General features: G+C 43.5%; 1 long non-coding RNA gene across 1 annotated transcript; it reads left to right on the forward strand.

Annotated features, from left to right (window-relative positions):
• The first annotated feature begins 1,485 nt into the window (after positions 1 to 1,485).
• Positions 1,486 to 20,658, forward strand: LOC128311962 (uncharacterized). The gene is made up of 3 exons (XR_008290719.1): positions 1,486 to 2,701; positions 14,350 to 14,982; positions 17,395 to 20,658. It is a non-coding gene; the product is annotated as an uncharacterized LOC128311962 (long non-coding RNA).
• Positions 20,659 to 22,464: the final 1,806 nt, after the last annotated feature.

Raw genomic sequence — 22,464 nt, forward strand, 5'->3', positions numbered from 1 at the left:
ACTTCGTCCCGTGTGCCTCTCCCTTTGGTGACTGAGCTGTGTTTTGCTATGATAAATCTTAGCCCTGAGAACAATCATATGCTCAGTCCTGTGAATCCTCCTAGAGAATCACCAAACCTGGGAACTGACTTGGGGACTCCCAGCACGTTGCTCAGAGTAGTACTGAGGGGGAAGCGTACTGCATTAATTGCCTATGTTAGAAAGGAAGAAAGGTCTCAAGTACAAGCACCTCAGCTTTCTTCTTAAGAAACTAGAAAAAGAGGAGCGAATGCAGTGCACAGTATGCAGATGAAGTGATAACGATCAGAGCAGGAATCAGACACAGAACAACAGTAGAGAAAAGCAGTGAAACCAAAAGCATGTTCTTGGAGACTAATAACATTGATAAACCTCTAGCCCGTCTGAGTTGACCAGGGAGACAATGCTGTGAATTTTATAATTGGAAAATTAAATTAATAAAAACAATTAAAGTTCTCATGTACTCACTTTTTAAGCCTAATGGTTGAAAAGGGTTTATTACTGTATTCATAATGCTTATTTTTCAAAAAATATTTACAGTAGGATTACTTCAAATTCCAATTTAATTATGCAGTTTTTCTATGATCTGTTGAGAGAAATAAGACACTGTTTGTATATGAAAGAAGCATGATCTTAGCCAGTTCCTAAATATGTTTGGAAATTGTGTTTGAGAATTTGAGATTCCGGGTAGAGCAAGAAAGCCATGTTGACTGACTATAAGGATAAAAATTCTTTTTTTTTTTTTTTTTTAAATTTTTTAATGTTTATTTTTGAGAGAGAGAGAGACAGAGACAGAGCACAAGTGAGGGAGGGGCAGAGAGAGAGGGACACACAGAATCCGAAGCAGGCTCCAGGCTCTGAGCTGTCAGCACAGAGCCAGATGTGGGGCTCAAACCCATGAACCTTGAGATCAGGACCTGAGCCGATGGTGGACGCTTAACCGACTGAGCCACCCAGGAGCCGCAAGGATAAAAATTCTTAAAACATATTATTTATTCTTTTTGCCACTTTGAGTATTTCTCTATTCCTTGACATTTAAAAAAAAATTAAGAGAAATTCTTTCATTGTAATAGTCCCTTCATTGCTTTTCTGCTTTCAAATAGCAAATGTGTGCTGTTGGCCACATTAGGAGTTTACTAAGTGAGTCCCTTGTTCTTGCCAATAGCCTCAAGTCAGCCTCCTGAATGTTTTCCACTCACAGTGGGCAGAGAAGGTATTACTTCTCTCTATGCCTCGCATTCCCGGCTTCTTCTCGGTTCCTAGCATCGTCTGGTTATTTTGTCTTCACTTGAAGTGGAAGAGGAACATTCAAGGTACAGTCTTGTTGGCATTCTCCTGAAGAACCTTCTTTAGTAAAAGTCTTGATCTTGCCATAAAAGAATTCCCATATAGGAAGAGAGTGCATACACTAAGATTTTCAATTCGCTTTTGTGGTTATGACCCTATAGTTTTGAAGAGTTATCATTCTTTAGTTAATGAGAGGAAGAATCTCAAGTTTTAATAGAGGGCGTTGGGGGATCAGGATATACGGCGACTCATAATTCTTCCCTCTGCTGTTTGATTGGTTTTTGAATTAAAGTGTCTGGGGGCTGCAGGTAGGGTTAGAAATATTAGCTCCCCACGTGTGGCTTCAAAACCCTATTTATGGTATGGAAGATAACCTAAGTGCCTCTGTTAGAAAAGAAGAAATAATAACCTGTTTAAATCAGCACTGGATAAGATAAGACCCAAGTATAAGAAATAAGAATAGGGCTCTCATGTGATAGGAATCAGAGTTTCCATAGCTGGCTCTTTGAAAATTAGTTGTGAATAGCAGAGTATGGTGGAGACTATGGCTGCTTTACTTTTCAGCATCTGCCTTGCTAAATACTCTTCCCTAGTGTCCTTCTGACCGGAGGCAAATTGGTTTAGTGGTTCTAGAATGAATGAAATGTTTTTAAGCCAGACGTGGATTTGAAACTGAACTCCACTACTTAGCAGCCATAAGACTCTGGGGAAACATGTGTCCGCAAAGAGAGAACAATAATACCCACCTAGACGCTGTTGGGTGGATTATGTGAGATTGCGCGTAAAATACTCACGGCACTTACTACATACTAGACAGTCAGTGAATGCCAGGTCATTCCTTCCCCCTCTTCCGCTTCATCGCATCCCTGAGAGCAAACAATCTGGTCTTTACCTTCCCTAACCTGTGTGTTTATGTGTATGTGTGTGGTCAGTTTGACACAGGCATTAATGAGTTCAGGGCTCATTTATCGATCGCTTACTATGTGCCAGGCACTATTTTAACTAATGGATACATCAGTGAACATGAAAGGATCCTGTGCCCCCGGAGCTTACAGTCTAGTTGGAGGGAGTAGTATCACGGCCTGTGGTGGAACGGACGCTGAACATAGTAAGTCAACCGTGTATTATGTTGTTTTCCTCCATCGAGAAAAGAAGCAGAGCAGAGGAGGAGGTTAATGGTGGGAGGGCACACGAGTTCCAGCTTCTAAAAGGGTGGTCAGGACAGTTGTCTCTGAGAAGATGACGTCTGAGCGAAGACTTGTAAAGGGGGAGGATTAACTGTGTACTTATCTGGGAAAGAACATTCCAGAGAGAAGGAGAGGCCAATGCAAAGGCCTGAGACGAAGGAGCGCTGGGAGGCCGGTGTGGCTGTGGGACTGCGTGAGAGCTGGTGGAGGTGAGTGAGGTCCGAGAGTTGCTGGAGGGGTGAGGCTTACCAAGCGGGACGTGCCAGAACGTCTCCGGATTTTGCTGTCAGATGGCGAGCTGTTTGGAGTGGCTTTGGGTGGACCCGCCACACGTTCTCAGCTCCATTTTAAGAGAGATGCTCCGGCCGCTGAGTGGAGATTAGACAAGAGGATGCAGGTGGTGCGGGGAGACAGGATGGAGGGCTGTGGCCATAATCCAGATGGGGGATGACAGCTGGCGTGCCACCGCGTGGTGGCAGTGGAGGTGGGGGCAAAAATAACAGGCTGGGGATTGTGTGATTTGGAGGTAGAGGCATCAGTGCTTCTGACGGGTTCGATGTGGGGTGTGGAGGGTAGGAGGCGTCAGCGATGCCCCCATCCCCGTGAGAGGGCAGCCACTGCACAGCGATTCCGATCTGTTCGGTGGGCCCTGTCGTTCAGAGGCAGTTTCTGCTTGTCCTATTGTCCCCCTCCTCGGTCGTGGGCACAGATCCATCGTGGCACTGCCCCCAGCATGTCGTCCTGGTAACATCTGCTGATAAACCCAGCAGGTACTTTAGGCTCCCGAGAAGCTCGATGTTCAGTCAGTGTGTGAAAACAGAAACAGAAGGCAGCACAAGGACTGTGATCATAAACTCCTTTAGGGACCATTAGATCGAGGTAAACACACACACCCAGGGATTCCAAAGTAGTGTAAGCAATAGAAAGGCAGGTGATGGAGGGCACTTTATTTTTAGTAAGTTGCTAAGGAGAAAATGCTTCCCCAAGAAGAGCCAGGCATGCAGGACCATAACCTTCCAACGCCCTTCGCAGAAGCAAGGGAAATAAACAGTGATGGAAAGAGGGAGTTAAGAGCTTTGTTGCTGCCTTGCTTCTGTTGCACCTCTGTCAACAGGTTCCCCAAAACCCTGAAAAGCAAATGTGAAAGAAGAACAACAATAGATACTCTCTCATGTGCAAAGTCTCATTTTCTTCCCTCTTGCACAAGAAGCCAGTGGAGTTGGTTATTGATTAGTGAGAAATGGCGAATAAGCCTATCATGCAATGTTAAAGAATGTCCATTCTGGCTTTTGTAGTTTCCAGCAAGGAAAAGAGGGCAGTTAAGGAAATAAAAGCTTTTAAAACACATTTTAAAGGTTCAGCATAAAGGGCTAAGAGAGGTCTATGTAGAGTTCAGGAAGGAGTTCTTAACCTGTGGTCCATGACTAAGCTTCAGAGTGTTTGTGAGTGACCCACAGTTGTGTACATAACTGTGGGCAGGTGCATGTACACATCTTCTTAGGAGAGTCCATTTTTTTTTCTAAAAAAAGTTAAAACTCACAAGCTATAGACTCTAGCCAGTGACCCCCTCCCTCCACCTTGCTTATGCTCGTGAGATTTTAAAGACAGCCCAAAGTCCAAGCACCAGAGGCACTGATAGATTCGGATATAAAGGTGCCCCCAAGGGGTGTGTGTGTGTGTGTGTGTGTGTGTGTGTGTGTGTGTGTGTAGGTGGTAGTATGTCTATAAGATTATTACTTATTACTTGAATCAGTCCTTGATCCAACCCTTTTGAATACATATTTAGGTCCTATGTGGAGAAAAGACTGTAAGCAAAAATGAAGAGAGTACATGGTATGTTCTTTAATTTGTGATTGACCTTGGGGCAGGAATAGGAGAGACATGATAAGTATTAGCCAGGATAGTGGGTATTTTCCTACAGAAAACTCCCATTTTTGCTCTTGGACGATAAAACAAGCCAGACTAGTACATTTCCTTGTTAAATAGAGCGATTGAACCAATAGTAATGGAACCCTCCCACTTTCAGACAGACCCGTGGCAACATTAGCCAATTATAGAAAAAGATGAAACTGGGGCACCTGGGTGGCTCAAGTTGGTTGAGCGTCTGACTCTTGATTTCAACTCAGGTCCTGATCTCAAGGGTTCATAAGATCATGCCCCGCGTCAGGCTCTGTGCTGTTGAGAATCTAATTGGGATTCTGTCTCACTCTCCCTCTCTCTCTGCCCCTCCCCTACTCCACTTGCATTCTCTCCATCTCTCAAAATAAATATTTTTTTTTTTAAAGAAAGAAAACAAAAACTATCCCCTACAGATTATCAGTGGCTCCTGGGCTGTACAGTCATAAGACTGGTGGTGTAGGATTGTCTCTGATCTGTTGCACTATCACTGTGGCCAGGGGAATGAGGTGCTGATTGGCTCAGGCCTGGGTTGTGTGCAATTCTCTACACCCATCACTGTAGCCGGAGGAATGGGGTACCTTGATTGGCTTAAGGAGTCAGGACCCTCCTGTGTATCTTTGGGTAGCACCAGTACTACACAAACTATGGGGTTGGGAATGGGGAGAAGGTTTCCTGAAGGGAATTTGTCCTGTACTAACCTGAATGACCATAGATGCTGGGCTGCACATAACAAGGATTTTACTGTTACCCCTCCAGAAAAGGGTGCAAGTGAACCTACATCATATAAGGTTTTGTAGCCTTGGCACCATGAGGCTTTCTGGCGGGGCAGAAATGGTATCGCAGCATCTTCTGGCCAGGACCATCATACCCGTGGGACGATAGCAATGTCTCCCAATGACAGGCAGAGCAAGAGGGACTATCCAAGCAGCAGCCAGAGAGACCTCAGAACCATGTGGAGCAACGATGGCGTCAGGAAGAGTGTTGGTGGCTGGGGACCTCCGAGGAGATCTCAAGTTTGTGAGGAGTCCCGAGGATCCTTGAAGAGCTCTGTGCTCACTCTTCTCTGAAATTACAGTGAGAGCTGCCAACAAACTAGGACCCCCAAAGTAATGGGGGCAAGGGGATTCTTGGGAGGCAGGGGCTCAGTGGCTGCCCTTGACCGCCAAAGCAAGGTGGGCACAGTTACCGTGAAGGACAGCAGAGTGGAAGCAGCAGTCAGAGTCTGGCTGCAGGAGACCAGGTGCTGGCTGGTTGACTATTCTGTCCCTATAAGACAGTTGGATGAGAATCTACTAAATTTTTACTTGGACAGTAGAAGCAGGAAAGTTCCAGTTGAAGTCTAACTTGAATCACCAAAACAAAGAGTCACAGCTGTTCAGTCAGTTCCCAGGCATGAGCCAGTTTACAGACCAGAACTCCTTGAATTAAGAGGAAGCCAGCTCCCCTTGAGGAAGGATGCTGGTCCCCTGCTAAAAATTTATATTGTGAACCTTTCTCTCAGCCTTTCTCAAAGGGACACACTGGCCTTGACCGGGCGACTGCGCACTGGGAAAAAGAAAATAATCAGACCTTGTGGGGATCACTGGACACGACGCTATAGCTCTGAGAGACCCAAGATGGCACGTCGTCCAGCAGGAAGAGCAGGGGCTCACGGAGGTCAGGTGATCATTGGAGTTTTAGCTCAGGTCCATCTCACAGTGAGCCCAGAGGGCCCCCGAACCCAACTTGCAGTTACTTCCCTGGTTCCAGAATGAATAATTGGAATATTCAGCTGCCACAATCCCTGTGTGGGTTCCCTGCCCTCTGGAGTGAGGGCTATGATTGTAGGAAAGGCCAAGTGGAAGCCACTAGAACTGCCTCCCTAAGGAAAATAATGAGCCCAAGGCAGCAGCACATTCCTGAAGGCACCGCGCAGATCAGTGTCACCATCGAGGGCTCGAGCCACATCCCCATTCCACTGGCCTTTCTTTGGCTGGTGAAGAAAACAGGCGGACCTTGACAAATGACAGGGGATGGTCATAAACGTGCCCAGGTTGTGACTGCAATGGCAGCTGCCAATTCAGACACGGTCTAAGTGCTCAGGCCACTGATCCTGTCCCCTGGTTGCTGGCGTGCAGCTGGGTCAACCACCAGAACACATTGCCAACGGTTTTTAGTTTTTCTTCAATTACTCTAGCTCAATACTGCATTGTTTGAATAATGAAAAATACTTAGTGACTTAGTTCTTTTAGTAATGAGGAGCAAGCCATGTTTTGGATTCTCAATCTGCCCTTAAATAAAAAGCATAGCTCTTTCACACCAAGAACACCACACGGACTTGTGACTTCTTTAGCAGCAAAGTCACAGCTCCTCGAGGACTCCCAGAAGGCACGACCTCATAACTAGGTATTCAAACATCTACTCTGGCCTCTCCAGCCCTTTTATTTTGTTATTTTTAATTTTTTTTTAATGTTTATTTTTGAGAGAGAGAGACAGAGCACGAGTAGGGGACGGGCAGAGAGTGGGGGAGACACAGAATCCAAAGCAGGCTCCAGACTCTGAGATGTTAGCACAGAGTCCAACGCGGGGCTCGAACTCACGAGCCGTGAAGTCATGGCCTGAGCTGAAGTCCGATGCTCAACCGACTGAGCCACCCAGGCGTCCCTCTCTGGCCCTTTTAAACTACTCCCCACCCTGGACTCCATTCCACACACTGCCTGAACCTCCAGATTCAGTACTGTGAGCGATTCTGTCTCGTGCTGTTCAGTCATTTCTTGCATTTTAGGTCGCCAAGTTCCACTGATTCCTACTCCCGAATATTTCATGCATTGATTTCTCCCCTGCCCCATGCCTCACCTCTCTTTGATTTTCTACACTGCTGCCAAAGTGAATTTTATAACATCTGAAGATGTTTGCCCTTAACTCCATCGTGACTTTTACTTGCCAGCGATGAAATTCAACCACTGTGAATGTCGGACGTGACTCTTCATCGAACAGTGCTCTGCTAGGTGTGCCCCTCACTTCTCTCTGCTCCCCACCTCCACCTAGGGCCCCATTCATACCAAGCCACTTGGTCGTTTCCATGCATGCTTCACACTTTCCCTGTGTTGTTTACTGATTCTTTCTCTTCCTGCTCCCGAGATGTTCTTTTCTGTTATTTTCAGACGCTCAATTCTTATCCATTATTTAAGACCTACTTTGAGTGCTGTCTCCTCTGTAAAGCTTTTTCCCATTCCCCTACCCCAGTTGGGAATAATATCTTTTTCTTCCAATATCCAAAGCATTTTACCTAAGATGCTCCTGTTTATTCTTTTGTACCTAATTATATTCATTTGTATATATGAATTACCATCTTTATTTTAGAATGTAGGGAATAAGAACATAGTAGGGAATCGGTAATTCTTTGTTGAAAGAAATGTCATAATTAAAGGTATTAGAGCTAGAGGTGTCTGGGCGGCCCAGTCGGTTAAGCATCAGACTTCAGCTAAGGTCATGATCTCGTGGTTCATGGGTTTGTTTGAGCCCTGCGTTGGGCTCTGTGCTGACAGCTCAGAGCCTGGAACCTGCTTCAGATTCTGTGTCTCCCTCTCTCTCTGCCCCTCCCCAACTCGTGTTCTGTCTCTCTTAAAAATAAACATTAAATTTTTTTTTTAAGTAATAAAGATATTGAAGCTAAATTTTGGAAGGAAATATTAATAAATCTGATACCTATTATACTTGCTTTTTATTAAAAATTTTAAATGTTTATTTTTGAGAGAGAGAGACAGAGACAGAGCATGAGTCGGGGAGGGGCAGAGAGAGAGGGAGACACATCATCTGAAGTAGGCTCCAGGCTCTGAGCTGTTCGTGCAGAGCCTGATGTGGGGCTCGAGCTTACGAACCATGAGATCATGATCTGAGCTGACGTCAAGAGTCGGACATTTAACGACTGAGCCACCCAGGTGCCCTGAAATCTGTTATACTTGTATAAAGTTTAATTATCTCTCAAGAAGCTCACAGGTGTGGAAAAACAATCTGGTTAGAAGTATAGTAATGGGATAAGAGCTCTATCATGCCATTGGGTTGATAAATTGTTATTTTTTTTTTTTACTTCATTCTCAACTTTATTTCACTTCCTTGTGATATGAAGATATATGTAATCAAATCTATTCTCTTCTTGTCCTATGTACACTGTCATGCTTAATGCTTGTATCATTCATTGGTTTGTTTGTAATGCAACAAATAATTACTGAACGCTTGCTGTGCCAGGTCCTGTGGTGGTCCTGGGTACTACACTGGGAATGAAACACACCTGCCCTTGCCTCCCTAAAGTTTAAAGTATTGAGAAAAGAAAAACAACAAACAAGTTAAGATGCAAGTCATTACATAAATTACAAATCCTGTAAGTGCTCTAAAGAAATAAATCTCATTTGGGGAGCCTGGGTGGCTCAGTCAGTTAAGCATCTGACTCTTGATTACAGCTCAGGTCATGATCTCCCAGTTTGTGACATGGAGCCCCAAGTCGGACTCAGTGCTGACAGCGCAGAGCCTGCTTGGGATTCTCTCTCCCCCTCTGTGCCCCTCCCCAACTTGTCTTCGTGCATGCTCTCTCTCTCTCTCTCAAAACAAATAAAAAACATTTAAAAACATCTTTAAAAAAAAATAAAAAAGAAGTAAATTGGATTTACTGATAGAGAATAAAAGCAGGAGAGCTCCTGCAGAATGATGAGATTACCAAAAAAGTAAATGCATTTTTAATTTGAAAACTTAAATAAGGGACACCTGGCATGAGACTCTTGATCTTGGGGTCATGAGTTCGAGCTGCACTTTGGGTGCAGAGATTACTAAAAAAAAATAATAATAAACTTAAAAAAAGAAAAAACAAGAAATCTTAAGTAATATAGTCACATGGTTCAGAAAAATTTAAATACAAAAAAGGTGTTTGGTTGCTTCACTACCAAGTACCTTTTCACTGATAACCTTTTTGTTATTTTAAAATTTTGGGGGGCGCCTGGGTGGCTCAGTCAGTTAAGCGACTGTCTTCAGCTCAGGTCGTGATCTTGTGGTTCACAGGTTTGAGCCCCACATCGGGCTCTGTGCTGACAGCCCAGAGCCTGGAGACTGCTTCAGATTCTGTGTCTCCCTCTTACATTGCCCCTCCCCACTCACTCTCTCTCTCTCTCTCTCTCTCTCTCTCTCAAAAATAAAGACACTGAAAAAAATAAATAAAAATTTCAACACTGTAAGTGTATTACCTGTTCACCACCTTGTCATCTATATGCCCAGTTTCTGACATCTTCCTGTTGTAGATTGTGGTTGCAAATGGCTCCCCATGATGCCTGCCTTCTGGTGTTCATGCCCTTGTATGATCCCTCCATTTTCTGTGTGGACTAGACCTTGTGGCTTGCTTCTGAATACAGAAATGTGATGGATGTCACTTCCATGATTAGGCTACAGAAAGTGACCTCTGTCCTGCTAGCTGACTCTCTATTTCCTTCTTGGCTAGCATTCTTGGATGATAGCAGGTGCTGTGGGGGAGAGGCCTTGTGGCAAGGAACTGAGGGCAAGCTTTGGCCATCAGTCAGTGAGGAACTTGGTCCAACAACCTTTGAGGAACGGATGCTGCCAACAGCCACTAAATGAGGTTGGAAGTGCATTCTTCCCCAGTTACAGCTTCCGATGAGTCTGCAGATCTGGCGGCCTCATGAGAGACAGTGGGGCTGAGGACCAGCTGACCTATGCCCAGATTCCCAACACACAGAAACCGAGATCGTAAATGTATATTGTTGTAAGCCTCTACGTTTGGGGATAACTTGTTATGCAGCAATATAACCAATACACTTATTATCAGCTATTGTAAAAGCACGTGTCTACCTCATACATTTGTATATTTTTCAATAATACATCTATAGGAACAGCTCCAAAGTGCGGGATCACTGGCTCAGAGAGGATGTGCATGTGTAAATTTGTTTGCAATTTCCAATTACCCATCACATAATCCATACTGATTTATAATCCCATCAGGAGTAAGTGAGGATGACTCCCCATCTGAATTTGTTATTAAAATGTTGGATAGATGGAAAATCATAGCTCATGGCGTTTAATTTGCATTTCTCTTGTGAGTGAGGTTCAGTATGTTTTCTTGTATTAAGTCATCTATATTTCTTTTTCCATGAATTGTCTCTTCATGTCTTTTGGCCATTTTTCTCTTAAGTTTTTCTCTGTTGATTTTTAAGGATTAGGCCTTTGTGAGATGAGTTGAAAATATTTCTTTCCAGGTTTTTATTTGTCTTTGTAGTTTTCTTATGGTATTGGTAGCCAATCATGGGGCTTTAGTGTCGATCTTTTCTTTCATGGTTCTGGATTTTGAATCAAACCTAGAAGGATCTTTCTTATCTGAAGATATTAAGGAATGGTCTGTGTCTTCCATTCCCACCCCACACTTAGATTTTAGTAATCTTGGCTTTATTTTTTATGCTTAAATATTTGATCTATTTGGAGTTTATCTTATTGCATACTGTACCATAAGGGTCAAATTGATTAATTTCTGCCACATGGCTACTCAGTTGACCCAGTACCATTTATTAAATAGTCTGTATTTGCTCAGTGGTTTGAGATGTCACATTTACCACATATTAATCTTCTGTATGTAGCTGGATGTATTTATGTGCTTTCTAATTTGTTTCATTATTTCTTAATCTACTCATGTACTAGTTCCATAAAGTTTTCATTGTTGAAGATTTATTGTATCTGGCGAGTCTAGTCACCTCTCCCTCCCCACCAATTGTGCTTCTTCAGAGTTTCTGAAGAAGTTTCTGGTATGTCAGAGTTTCTGGTGTGTGTGTGTGTGTGTGTGTGTGTGTGTACTTTTGAATCACCTTAATTTTAAAAACTTGGAGGTGCCTGGGTGGCTCAGTCAGCTGAGCATCCAACTCTTGATTTCAGCTCAGGTCGTGATCCCAGGGTCATGGGATCAAGCCCCCCAGTGGGGTCCCCTACTCAGCATGGAGCCTGCTTAAGATTCTCTCTCTCCCTCTCCCCCTCCCCCACTCATACACTCTCCCTCCCTCTCTCTCTCTCAAATAAAATTCTTAATAAAATACTAAAAAACTTGTTGGTCTTTTTGCTTAATAGTTTTAACCCCTCATTTATAATTGTTACGACTCTAGTTTCTTTTCTCATCTATTTGTGTTACTCAGTATCTCCAGTAAAATTTTATTTTATTTATTTTTATTTATTTTTAATGTTTTTATTTATTTTTGAGACAGAGAGAGACAGAGCATGAGCTGGGGAGGGGCAAAGAGGGAGGGAGACACAGAATCTGAAGCAGGCTCCAGGCTCTGAGCTGTCTGCACAGAGCCCGATGCAGGGGTTGAACTCACAGACCATGAGATCATGACCTGAGCCGAAGTCGGACGCCTAACCGACTGAGCCACCCAGGCACCCCTCCAGTAAAATTTTAAATAATAGTGGACATAGTGCTTATCTTTGTCTTATTCTTTTTAAAAATTTTTTAATGTTTATTTATTTTTGAGAGTGAGAGAGACAGAGCAAGAGTGGGGGAGGGGCAGAGAGAGAGAGAGGGAGACACAGAATCCTTAGCAGGCTCCAGGTTCTGAGCTTTCAGCACAGAGCCCGACACGGGGCTCGAACCCATGAACCGTGAGATCATGACCTGAGCTGAAGTCGGAGGCTTAACCACCTGAGCCACGCAGGTGCCCCATCTTTGTCTTATTCTTAACATGAGTGGAAATGATTCTTGTGATTTCCTTTAAGCATGTTACTTGTATTGAGGCTGAAATTTTATTCTAGTATCAAGTCTATTCCTATTTTATTGACTTTTATTTAAACAAGAATGTTGTTAACTTTTTAAAGTGCTACTTTAGCACCCCAAGACATGGATGTAATTATTTTTCCTTATATCTATAACCTGATAAGTTGTGTTGATAGATGTTTTAATGTTGGAGCATTGAAAACTGTTCAGGTGAACCTCATTTGGTCATGTGTGTTTTATTTTAGTAGGCTAATACTTTATTCCAGATCTTTGCGTTGCTATTCATGAACAAAAATTGTTTGTAGCTTTCTTTGGAGTCTTTGTCAGGTTTTAGTGTCAATGATATATTTTTTTCATAGAACTAGTATGGAAGTTTTCTCTCCACCTGCCCATTTCCCTCCACCTCCCTCCTCAAGCTCTGAGATGGTTGAATAGCATTGGGATGATCTCCTTGAAGTCTGGGTACAACTCTTATGAAGCGGTCTGGGCCTTTCTGTTTTGTTTTGTTTTGTTTTGTTTTGTTTTGTTTTGTTTTGTTTTGTTGAGTAGGGATAGTCTTTAGCAAGTTTTCTATTTCTTCTATGGAAATGTAATTAGATTTTTCTGCTTCCTCTGAGGTCAGATGTTATATCTTAGAATATTCTCTCTCTTCCTCAGGTTTTCATAATTGTTTACACAAGGTTGAACAAAGTGGTCTTTTATGATTCTTTTAACTTTCTTTTCCTGTGGTTACTTTTTCTTCTCATTTCTTATTCTGTGTTTCTGTACTTTGTCCCATTATCACTTGATTCGGTTAGTAGTTTGTCCAACTTTCTCTTTAAAGAATTAGCTATTGGTGGGGCACCTGGGTGGTTCATTTGGTTGAGGGTCTGACTTCGGCTCGGGTCATGATCTGGCAGTCCGTGAGTTCGAGCCCCACGTCGGGCTCTGTGCTGACAGCTCAGAGCCTGGAGCCTGCTTCAGATTCTCTGTCTCCCTCACTATCTGCCCCTCCCCCTCTCTTGCTCTGTCTCTCTCTCTCTGTGTCAAAACTAAACATTAAAAAAATTAAAAGAATTAGCTATTGGGGGGCGCTGGGTGGCTCAGTGGGTTAAGCGTCCGACTTCGGCTCAGGTCATGATCTCACGGTTCATGGGTTCGAGCCATGTGTCAGGCCCTGTGCTGACAGCTCAGAGCCTGGAGCCTGCTTGGGATTCTGGATCTCCCTCTTTCTGCCCCTCTGCTGCTCACACTCTCTCTCTCTCTCTAAAGAATTAGCTATTGGATTTATTCCTTAATACTGTTTTTCTATTTTCTAACTCACTGACATCTTTCTGCTTTCCTTTTTGAGACACGTGCTTAATTCATTTATTTTCATTTTCCTTTTGTATTGATTTCTCTTGTCCTCTAAGCTCTTCTTTAGATTCTGATAACGTCACGTTTCCATCCTGGTTGATTTTAAGAAATCTGGCAACTTCCATTTGTCAAAGCGTTAATTACAAAAAAGACCTTTAAATTTCCCAGGCACAGTGGAAACATTTATTTTCTGCTTTTATAATAAATTTTTACAAAAGTTCCCTTACTTTTCTCCTCTTACTGCATTTATGATCATAGAATGTTGTCCATGCTGTTTCTACTTTTTAATAATTTACTGAGGCTTGGTTTGTGGCCTAGCATACGGTTAGTTTTTGTGAATGTCGCAGCATCTGAAAAGAAGGCATTTATTATAGGGATATAAGGTTAGATCTGTACCAGTCAGATCTGCCTTATTTATCACCTTATTTGAGAGCTCTCTTTCTTTACTTTCCAAATTTGAATCAAGGCAGCCCCAGTGTCTTTACACCAAGGTTACTAAGATGTTTAGTATTGTTATGGCCTATTTAAGGGTTACTCTCTGTATAAGTTGGGGTCCAGCAAAGAGCACAGATGACATACTCTAATTAGGCAATGGGGGAAAGTTTACTGAAGGGGCTGGTGACAAAAGTGTGGGCAAGGTTAAGGGAAACCATCGGAGAGAAGTACCCCATAGCTGGCAACAGCTGGGAGCCGTAACACTCTCCAGGCATGAAGTAGCAAGACCAGAGGGAGGGGATGGTTTCTGGAACCAGGAGCTGGTGGCCGTGGGAGAGGGCTGCTTGACAGCAGCAGTGGCCTTTGATAGAAGAACACAGACTATTTAATCTACAGCCAAGCAGGTAGGGAGTCAGGGGAATAAATACCCCTACTTCTTTCTTTTCCTGTCTGCAGTCTTCTGCCTGTGTCCCTCACTGGCTGAACTGAAGAGGAAACCAGAAAGCAAAGGAGCCCAGTGATACAGTCCATGAAGGGCAGCTTCCTGGGGCACGGGGAGAAAGATGTGGATTGGATTTTGCCACGTCTGACCTACAACTAACTCCCTTTTGGCTTGAAATCGGAAAGTTAATTAGTTTCCCACTCCCCTTTCCAAAGCACTAGAAGGCCTCAATATTGTTTTGAGAGTGGGAAAAATTCTTTTCAGAGAGCAAGACACAGCCCTGGGTAATTTGCCAATACCCTGTAGGCTTATCCTCGGTATTATTGTTATTACTGGCCAGATACTCCTGACCTTCATCAGAAACCAGAGGACTGGGAAGGGCAAAAGACAGAAGTTCTTTGAGCTCTAAAATCAAGTGGTGCTCAAGAGAATAGAGAGCCTTCTTTTAAAATTCAGTTTAAACTAGACACAAGGGCTCATCAGATACAGTGTTCTCTCCTTTCTCTGCATGACGCTGCATAGGTGAGGGAAGATTCCCTGAAGGAATGAAAGATCTATTGCCTCCAGTTAGAGAATAACCTTGATAAAAGTCCTGCTGGAGAAATGAATAGACCCAAGTAATCTTGGACGACACAAAGTTCGCACAGGTAAGTCAGGATATTGTTGACATATTTGACCTGCAGAAGAAGTTTCATGCCAAAAGGCCAAGTGTCAGTTTTTATTCTTGGTGATACATTTTCTTCAGAATGTCAAGGTTGTTGTAAAATGGTCTCATGTAAAATACTGGAAACATTTCCCACAGAAGCAGGTTGTTCTGTTTCTAATCTAGGCAGAGTTTTTTTGTTTCTTGGGTTTTTTTTTCCAGGAAGCCATAGAACATTACCCTGGTCAACTGAGCAGAATGTCAGTGAAGAGTCTCTCATGAGGGAAATTTGGTTTGAAAGCTCCAAGCCAAATAAACTCCTCCAAAGCCCTTCTGGAATGAGAAGTGCTGCATGGGACTTCTGTGCTTCCCCAAGGACAAATATAAAGCCAGTGCACCTGTCATAATTCAGGGGGAGGAGGTTTGCAGTGGCCGCCAAGCAGTCATCTGGTCAACCCACTGTCTGCTGGTCTGGAAGACTGACAGCTGTGCTTTTAAGAAACAACTTCCACAATGACAAAGAAAACACTCTTGGGCAAAAGGGCTGTGATCTCAACTGGCCAAAAAGTGTTTTTCCCTCAATTAATTCTTAATTATTGTAGAATTATCATTTTACATGGGTCATATGGCCCTTTGGAAGTTTTCCTACAATTTCCATATGGTGTGTATTCACCGAGAGCAGTTTTCCTCAAAATGTGGCTCCTTAACACCTGCCTAAGAATTACCTGGTTGTGCCCAAGGAGATCTGTGCAGGTAGACAAGCTAGAATCGCTGAGGCTGGGACTCAGGTGTGTGCATTTTAACAGGCTCCTGGAGTGATGTTTGTGCACGGCAAGGGATTTGATTCCATTCCTGTTTTAAATATTTCTGACCAGGTCATGATGCTCAGAAGACCCAGGCTCAGCGTGCTACTTTGTCATTTACCAACTGTGTGAGCTTGGGGAAAAAACCACACTCTGAACCAGAGTTTCTTCATCTATAACCTGGGGGAGATAAAACCTCCATCATATGGTAAATTGAAAAGATTAGGAGAGATTTGCAGAAGAACTTTGTGTACTGCCAGACCTGAAATCAGTGATAATTGATTAGTTATCGCGATGAGAGATTGTGTAGGTGGAGGAGATTGGAGTAAGAATTTGGAGAAAGTCTGAGATAACCTTGGGCTAGAGGAACCCTGACAGAGATTCATGGAGGGGTGGTGTTTTAGGGGCACAATAAAGAACAGGTAGGATTTCCACAGCCGTAAAGGGGCTAATTAATCACAAAGAGGTGAAAGCAGAAACGTCCACACTGTCATTTTCAGAGTCTGGTTTGACTAGACCAGGGCTTCTCTACCTCCCTGTACACTAGCATCACTTGGGCAGCCTTTAAAAATACAGAGGTCTGATGGGGCTCTTGGGTGGCTCAGCTGGTTAAGCATCTCACTTCCGCTCAGGTCATGATCTCATTGCTTTTGAGTTCCAGCCCCGCAATGGGCTCTGGGCTGACAGCTCAGAGCCTGGAACCTGCTTCGGAGTCTGTGTCTCCCTCTCTCTCTGCTCCTCCCCTGCTTGCGCGCTTTCTCTCTCTCTCTCTCTCTCTCAAAAAATAAATAATCATTAATTTTTTTTTTTTTTTTTTTTTTTTTTAAATACAGAGGTCTGAGCTACCCCAGGCCAGCTAGAGAAGAACCTCTGAGGACTGGGCGTAGGCATGCTCAGGCGCTCGTAGGCGGAGAAGTGGTATTTTACACAGTGTTGTCTGCGTGCAGGGAGGGGCACCGGTGGTGAGGCTGGAGAGAGAGGTTGGGATAAGGATACAGTGGGCTTCAAATGCTCGTTAAGGAAAGTGAAGCTTATATATAACAGGAACTGAGTCCTAATCGTTTTCCGAGCAGCAATTCAGGAAGAGGTATCCTGTGGTGGTGTTTGGATCAGGCTGAGGTGGGAGGGGGCCAGAGTAGGGTGCAGGGGTTTGGCCGCAGCAGACTGATCCCTGAATGATGTGAAAGAAAGACAAATAAGCCTGTCTTGACAAAAGGTGAGATGAGAAAAACGAATTTCTTCTTTAAGGAAGATGTGCAGCTTCAAGGCCCTGTGGTGCTTGTTGGCTAGATGGGAGGTTAAAGGAAAGGTGTCGACGCTAGTGTATTTTTGGTTCCTTTTTTCACTATAATAATTGATCTGTAACCGCCTAACTCAGAAAGAAAAGAAGCTTCCAGCGCTTAGAAACCTCGTGATTCACTGCTTTTGTTTTTCCTCCCTCCCTTCCAACAGATTAAAGACCTTGCGTCTCTCGGGCCTTTTAAATGTTTCCAACGCTTCTTACACACTGTTCAGATAATTCTACTTCAGGAAACAGTTGTAGGTGTGAATATTAAAGGTGACTTAAAAATGTATTTATTAAAAGATATAAAAACGTACTCTTTTTCTTTAAGAGGCCGGCATTCATAGCTCATGAGTTTCATCTCTCTTGTTGGTGTTCAGTGTACAGCTACCACAGTGGCTGTCAAAGGTGATTTGAGGAGTTTTCCTGAATCTTAAACAGTGCAGAAGAGTTTTGTTTGCCTAATTGTCTTTGACAGTCACGTGATAAGAAAATGTAGCAGTTGGGTAGCAATGGGAGGAATCCCCTAAAAGAAGATACAGCAACTGCCTTGATGGGCGGGAGCAAGGGCAAAAGAAAATTGCCCTTGTGGGAGTCCTGGAGAGACGTCCTGAAAGAGAAGCCGGCTCTTGGGAAAGATAAATCCAGCGTCACTGACTCGACAGTCTGAGATGCCTGCCTCCCTCCCTCCCACCACCTCCTCCTCCTCCTTTGGACAGGTGGAAAAGATGACCCCAAAGATTCCAATGTCATTGCCCTCCTGTTTCTGGGAATGCAAATGTGTGCAGCCACTCTGGAAAACAGTGGAGGTGTCGCAAAAGAGTTAAAAATAGAACCACCCTATGATCCAAGAATCGCAATACTGGGTATTTACCCAAAGAACACAGGAACACTAATTCAGAGGGACAGATGCGCCCTGGTGTTTATAGCAGCATTATCTACAAAAGCCAAATCATGGAAGCAATGCAAGTGTCCATCAACTGATGTATGGATAAGAAAGATGTTGGATATATATATATATATATATATATATATATATATATATACATATATACATAATGGAATATTACTCAGCCGTAAAAAAGAATGCAATCTTGCCATGTGCAAGCACAGGGATGGAGCTGGAGAGTATTATGCTAAGTGAAATAGGTCAATCAGAGAAAGACAAATGCCTGTTTTATGTAGGTCAAGCTTTTGCTTATGAGGTAACATCCATGGGTCATAAACATATGTAGGCCTTTGGCGGCTGTTGATCTCCTACAGTTTACTGAATGACAGAAAGAAATTACAAATCGTCACCCCCTGGTCCCGATCACCATGAGTCACACTGTCATTATTCTCCAATGCTGAGTGCTGTGGAAGCAGGGAGAGGACTTTTCAATAGTTCTCTGGCACAGACAATGGCTTAACCATTTCTTTCTTCTGGAGTCGCGTTGTCCATTATGGTAGCCACCAAGTACACATGGTTATTAACATTAATTAAAACGAAACAAAACTTAAACATTCAGTTCCTCACTTGGACTGGCCACATTTCAAGTGCTCAGTAGCCACATGTGGCTAGTGGTGGCTACTATACATTTGAGAGTGAAGATATAGAACATTTATATCATCACCGAAAGTCCTGTTGGACAGCACTGGTCAAGGAAATTTCAACCTTCGGTGAAAATCTACAGTAAAGCCGGATGCCACGATCCCAGGAGTACTTCTTTGGAAGTCCGTCCTGAAGGATGAAAATATTTTAAAAGGCATCCTTACCCTACCCCGTGCCGTGTTGTATATCCCCTTGCCCTGCCCCACCCCTGCTTTGGTAAACGCTATCTTCTGCAGAGACGCTTCTTCGTGCAAGTGCTTGGGTATTGACTGCAATCTGAATGCTGGTCTGCAGCACAGCCACCCCATGCAGTGAGGGCATTTGGAAGGGAACATGTGTGATGCCCTAGCACATCGGATGCAGAATCCCTCAATAGCGGGTTCGGTTATTCTTATTAAATGCGTTGCATTTATTTTGTGAAGATACACTGGCACCATGAACTGAGCGGGTTTGGGGGGGCCTATAGGAAATCGTTCTGTAAGAAATTAGGTAAAAGGAAAACAGTTCAGACCTTGGGACTTCCCTTCAAGAAGGTGAGTCATGATGAAAAGGAAGCTGGAGCTGGAGGAAAGGAGGAGGAGAAGCTATGGAGAAGTGGAGCTCGAGCTCCTACACCAGGGCCTCCTAGCGTGTGACTCTTGTGTTTCTCCTGGCGTCCTGTCCTTGGACAGTCGCCTCTTTAGATTATGAACTCACTGGGGAATGGCCGTGTTCACTTTATGAGATGTCTTGCACCTGTTCACTAACGGTGCTCAGTTAGTATAAACCAGTACACCACGGGGAATTATAAAAGTTGCTGCAGTTAGAAAGCAATGAGACTTGCTGTCTTCCAGACAGGGCCGTCTGCATGACGTGACAGATGGGCTGGTGATCACCACTGTCTGGGTTTTGGCCTCAGGCTTGCAGATCCTGAAACTCAGTTTTGACCAGAAGGCCAGGGTTGATCAGGAGGAGCAGACTGAGTCTCAGTACCCAAGGTCATAAGAGGCTGATCAAGTCCCCTCTTGTTCCTGTCTAATGGAAGACTTTTCTTTCTAGAACCTAAACTTCAACCAAAAACATTTGTTATATGTTCTTACTTGTATTTCCAGACACTCCCTTGTCAGAATTAACGTTCCTAGGAGGTAGAGTTAGTCTTAAAATGATGCTTGTGGAATCCCTAGAATAACATGGACACGGTGGCTCCTAGATGTGTGCCTCGTGATGGCCTGGGAATCACAGCACAGATAATGTTACAGCATGATAAGAATTGACAAAACGTTGACAGGTCACATCACTCTGGTGATTGGCATGTCAAAGCGTTATCTGCTTTTTCCTCTTGAACAATAGCTGATATGTGTTCTTAGCTTTTTCCTCTTCTATGCTCCCAAAGACTCTTCCCTTTCTATCGTGTGGTTTTCCTCAGATGTAGTGCCCCTGTTTTTTTTTAAAGTTTATTTATTTATTTTGAGAGAGACAGTGATAGCTTGAGTGGGGCAGTGGCGGGGGGGGGGGTGGTGGGGAGAGAGAGAGAATCCCGAGCAGGTTTCGCACTGTCAGTGCAGAACCCAACGCAGGGGTCGAACCCATGAACCATGAGATCATGACCTGGGCTGAAACCAAGAGTTGGATGCTCAACCAACTGAGCCACCCAGGTGCCCTCAGTTCACCTCTGCTGAAGCAGGGGCTATTTATATAAAACATAATCTGCATAGACCTACTGTTGTACATAATGCAGATTGAACTAAAATGGAGGTAGAACTGGATAAAGAAGATGTGGTACACACACGCACACACACACACAATGGAATATTACTTGGGCATCAAAAAGAATTAAATCTTGCCATTTCCAATGACATGGATGGTGCCAGATGGAATGTATTAGTGCTAAGTGAAATAAGTCAGTCGGAGAAAGACAATACCATATGATTTCACTCATGTGGAATTTAAAAATAAAACAGATTAACATAGGAGAAGGGAACGAAAAATAAAATAAGATAAAAAAACACAGGGAGGCAAACCATAAGAGACTCTTAACTATAGAGAACAAACTGGGAGTTGGTGGAGGGGAGGTGGGTGGAGGATGGGCTAAATGAATGATCAGCCTTAAGGAGGGCACTTGTTGGGATGAGCACTGGGTGTTATATGTAAGTGATGAATCACTCAATTCTACTTCTGAATCCAATACTATACTATGTGTTACCTAACTTCAATTTAAATAAAATCTTAAAAAAAAAAAAGATTAAAGCACCTAGCTTTAAAAAGTATTGTGTGGGAGGGGTGCCTGGGTGGCTCAGCTGGTTAAGCGTCCGACTTTGGCTCAGGTCATGATCATACGGTTCGTGAGTTCAAGCCCTGTGTAGGGGTCTGGGCTGTGCCCAGAACCTGGAACTTGCTTCAGATTCTGTGTCTCCCCCTTTCTCTGCCCCTCCCCTACTCATGTTCTCTCTCTCTCGCTCTCTGTCTCTCTCTGTCTCAAAAATAAGTAAACATTAAAAAAAATTCAAAAGTAGTGTATGGGAAATAAAAGCAGATAAACAAATGTGGATATCAAGAAAACAAAAATATAAATATATCTCCACGACCTACCCCTAGTTTCCGTTTAGCACTCAAACCATCGCCATCTTTTGTCCAAGATTAAAAAAATCTCAATCACTACAAGAAATGTTTCCTCTTCTTTGATGTTCTGTTCAAGTTATACTTAACATCACTGCCCTTTCTACTGTGAAAGGTGGTAGAAAGTAGGGAATAATACTGCTGTCGAAATCAGATTGTCTTGGGTTCTTATGCAACATAACCTCTCTGCATTGCCCACCTGTGAAATGAGGACAGTGATGGTACCTTCCTCACAGGGTCGTGGCAAGGACTCACAGAGCTAATACACATAAATTGCTTAGCACAATTCTTGGCGATACACTTAGCAAGTGGGAGCTTTTCCTCTCTCCTTCCCCCTCCTCTTTTTCTCTTTCTTTTTTTCCCCTGCCCTCTCTCAACATCTTGACTACCTATTTTATTATAAAATTATTTTCAGTGTGAGGTAAACAAGCATAGTGCTTGAACATGTCCACATCGCAACAGGTCGTTGCTGATAAATGTGTTCTCTCTCTTTTTTCTGCCTGTGTTATTCCATGAGTATTCCATTGGCATAACTGTCCACATATTCAATGCCTCATTCTAAATTACACCCCACCTACGCCCCTGATTCCACCATATGCTCTTGTTACGTGATGTCTCAAGTGCTCATAACGGACTCTTCACAGATGTATGGGATTTTCCTATAGTAAGCATCTCGTCTAAATATCTAAGCCAAGTCTGGCCTCTGCCACTGGAAAAAGCTTTTGTGATGTCTTCTCCTATGATTTTAAGGCTCAGTGCTCAGGGAAAGCAGACTCATTTCAATAAAATTACAAACGCAAGATAACTAGCAAAGTACATCTGCCGTTGGGGAGAATAATGAAGCTCCAAAGCATATGCTATTTAGGACAGTGCTCTACAGAAATATGTCATTCCTGCCTTCTGTTACTGTGGATAATGAAGTGTTGATTGGTATTTAAAACACAATGAACTTTATGCATGGGAAATAGAAATTAATATTTTGTTATTCCCCGCCTTTGTTGCTTACAGGACTAAAAATCTGCTGACTGTAGGCTCAGCCAACCCAGGTCCCAAACCCATGAAAACCTCATGTGACAAAACAGTGAAAGTCCAAAGCCCGCTGACATGGGTGGGATTGGTATCCTGACCCCTAGTCACACAGTACACCAGTGTTTCCATTGAGTGGGGGGCACAAGTGAATAGTAGCAGGAATTGGGAGAAACTGTAACAGGGGCA

Source organism: Acinonyx jubatus, chromosome D1 (genome assembly GCF_027475565.1).
Source record: "Acinonyx jubatus isolate Ajub_Pintada_27869175 chromosome D1, VMU_Ajub_asm_v1.0, whole genome shotgun sequence".
NCBI classification, from domain to species: domain Eukaryota; kingdom Metazoa; phylum Chordata; class Mammalia; order Carnivora; family Felidae; genus Acinonyx; species Acinonyx jubatus.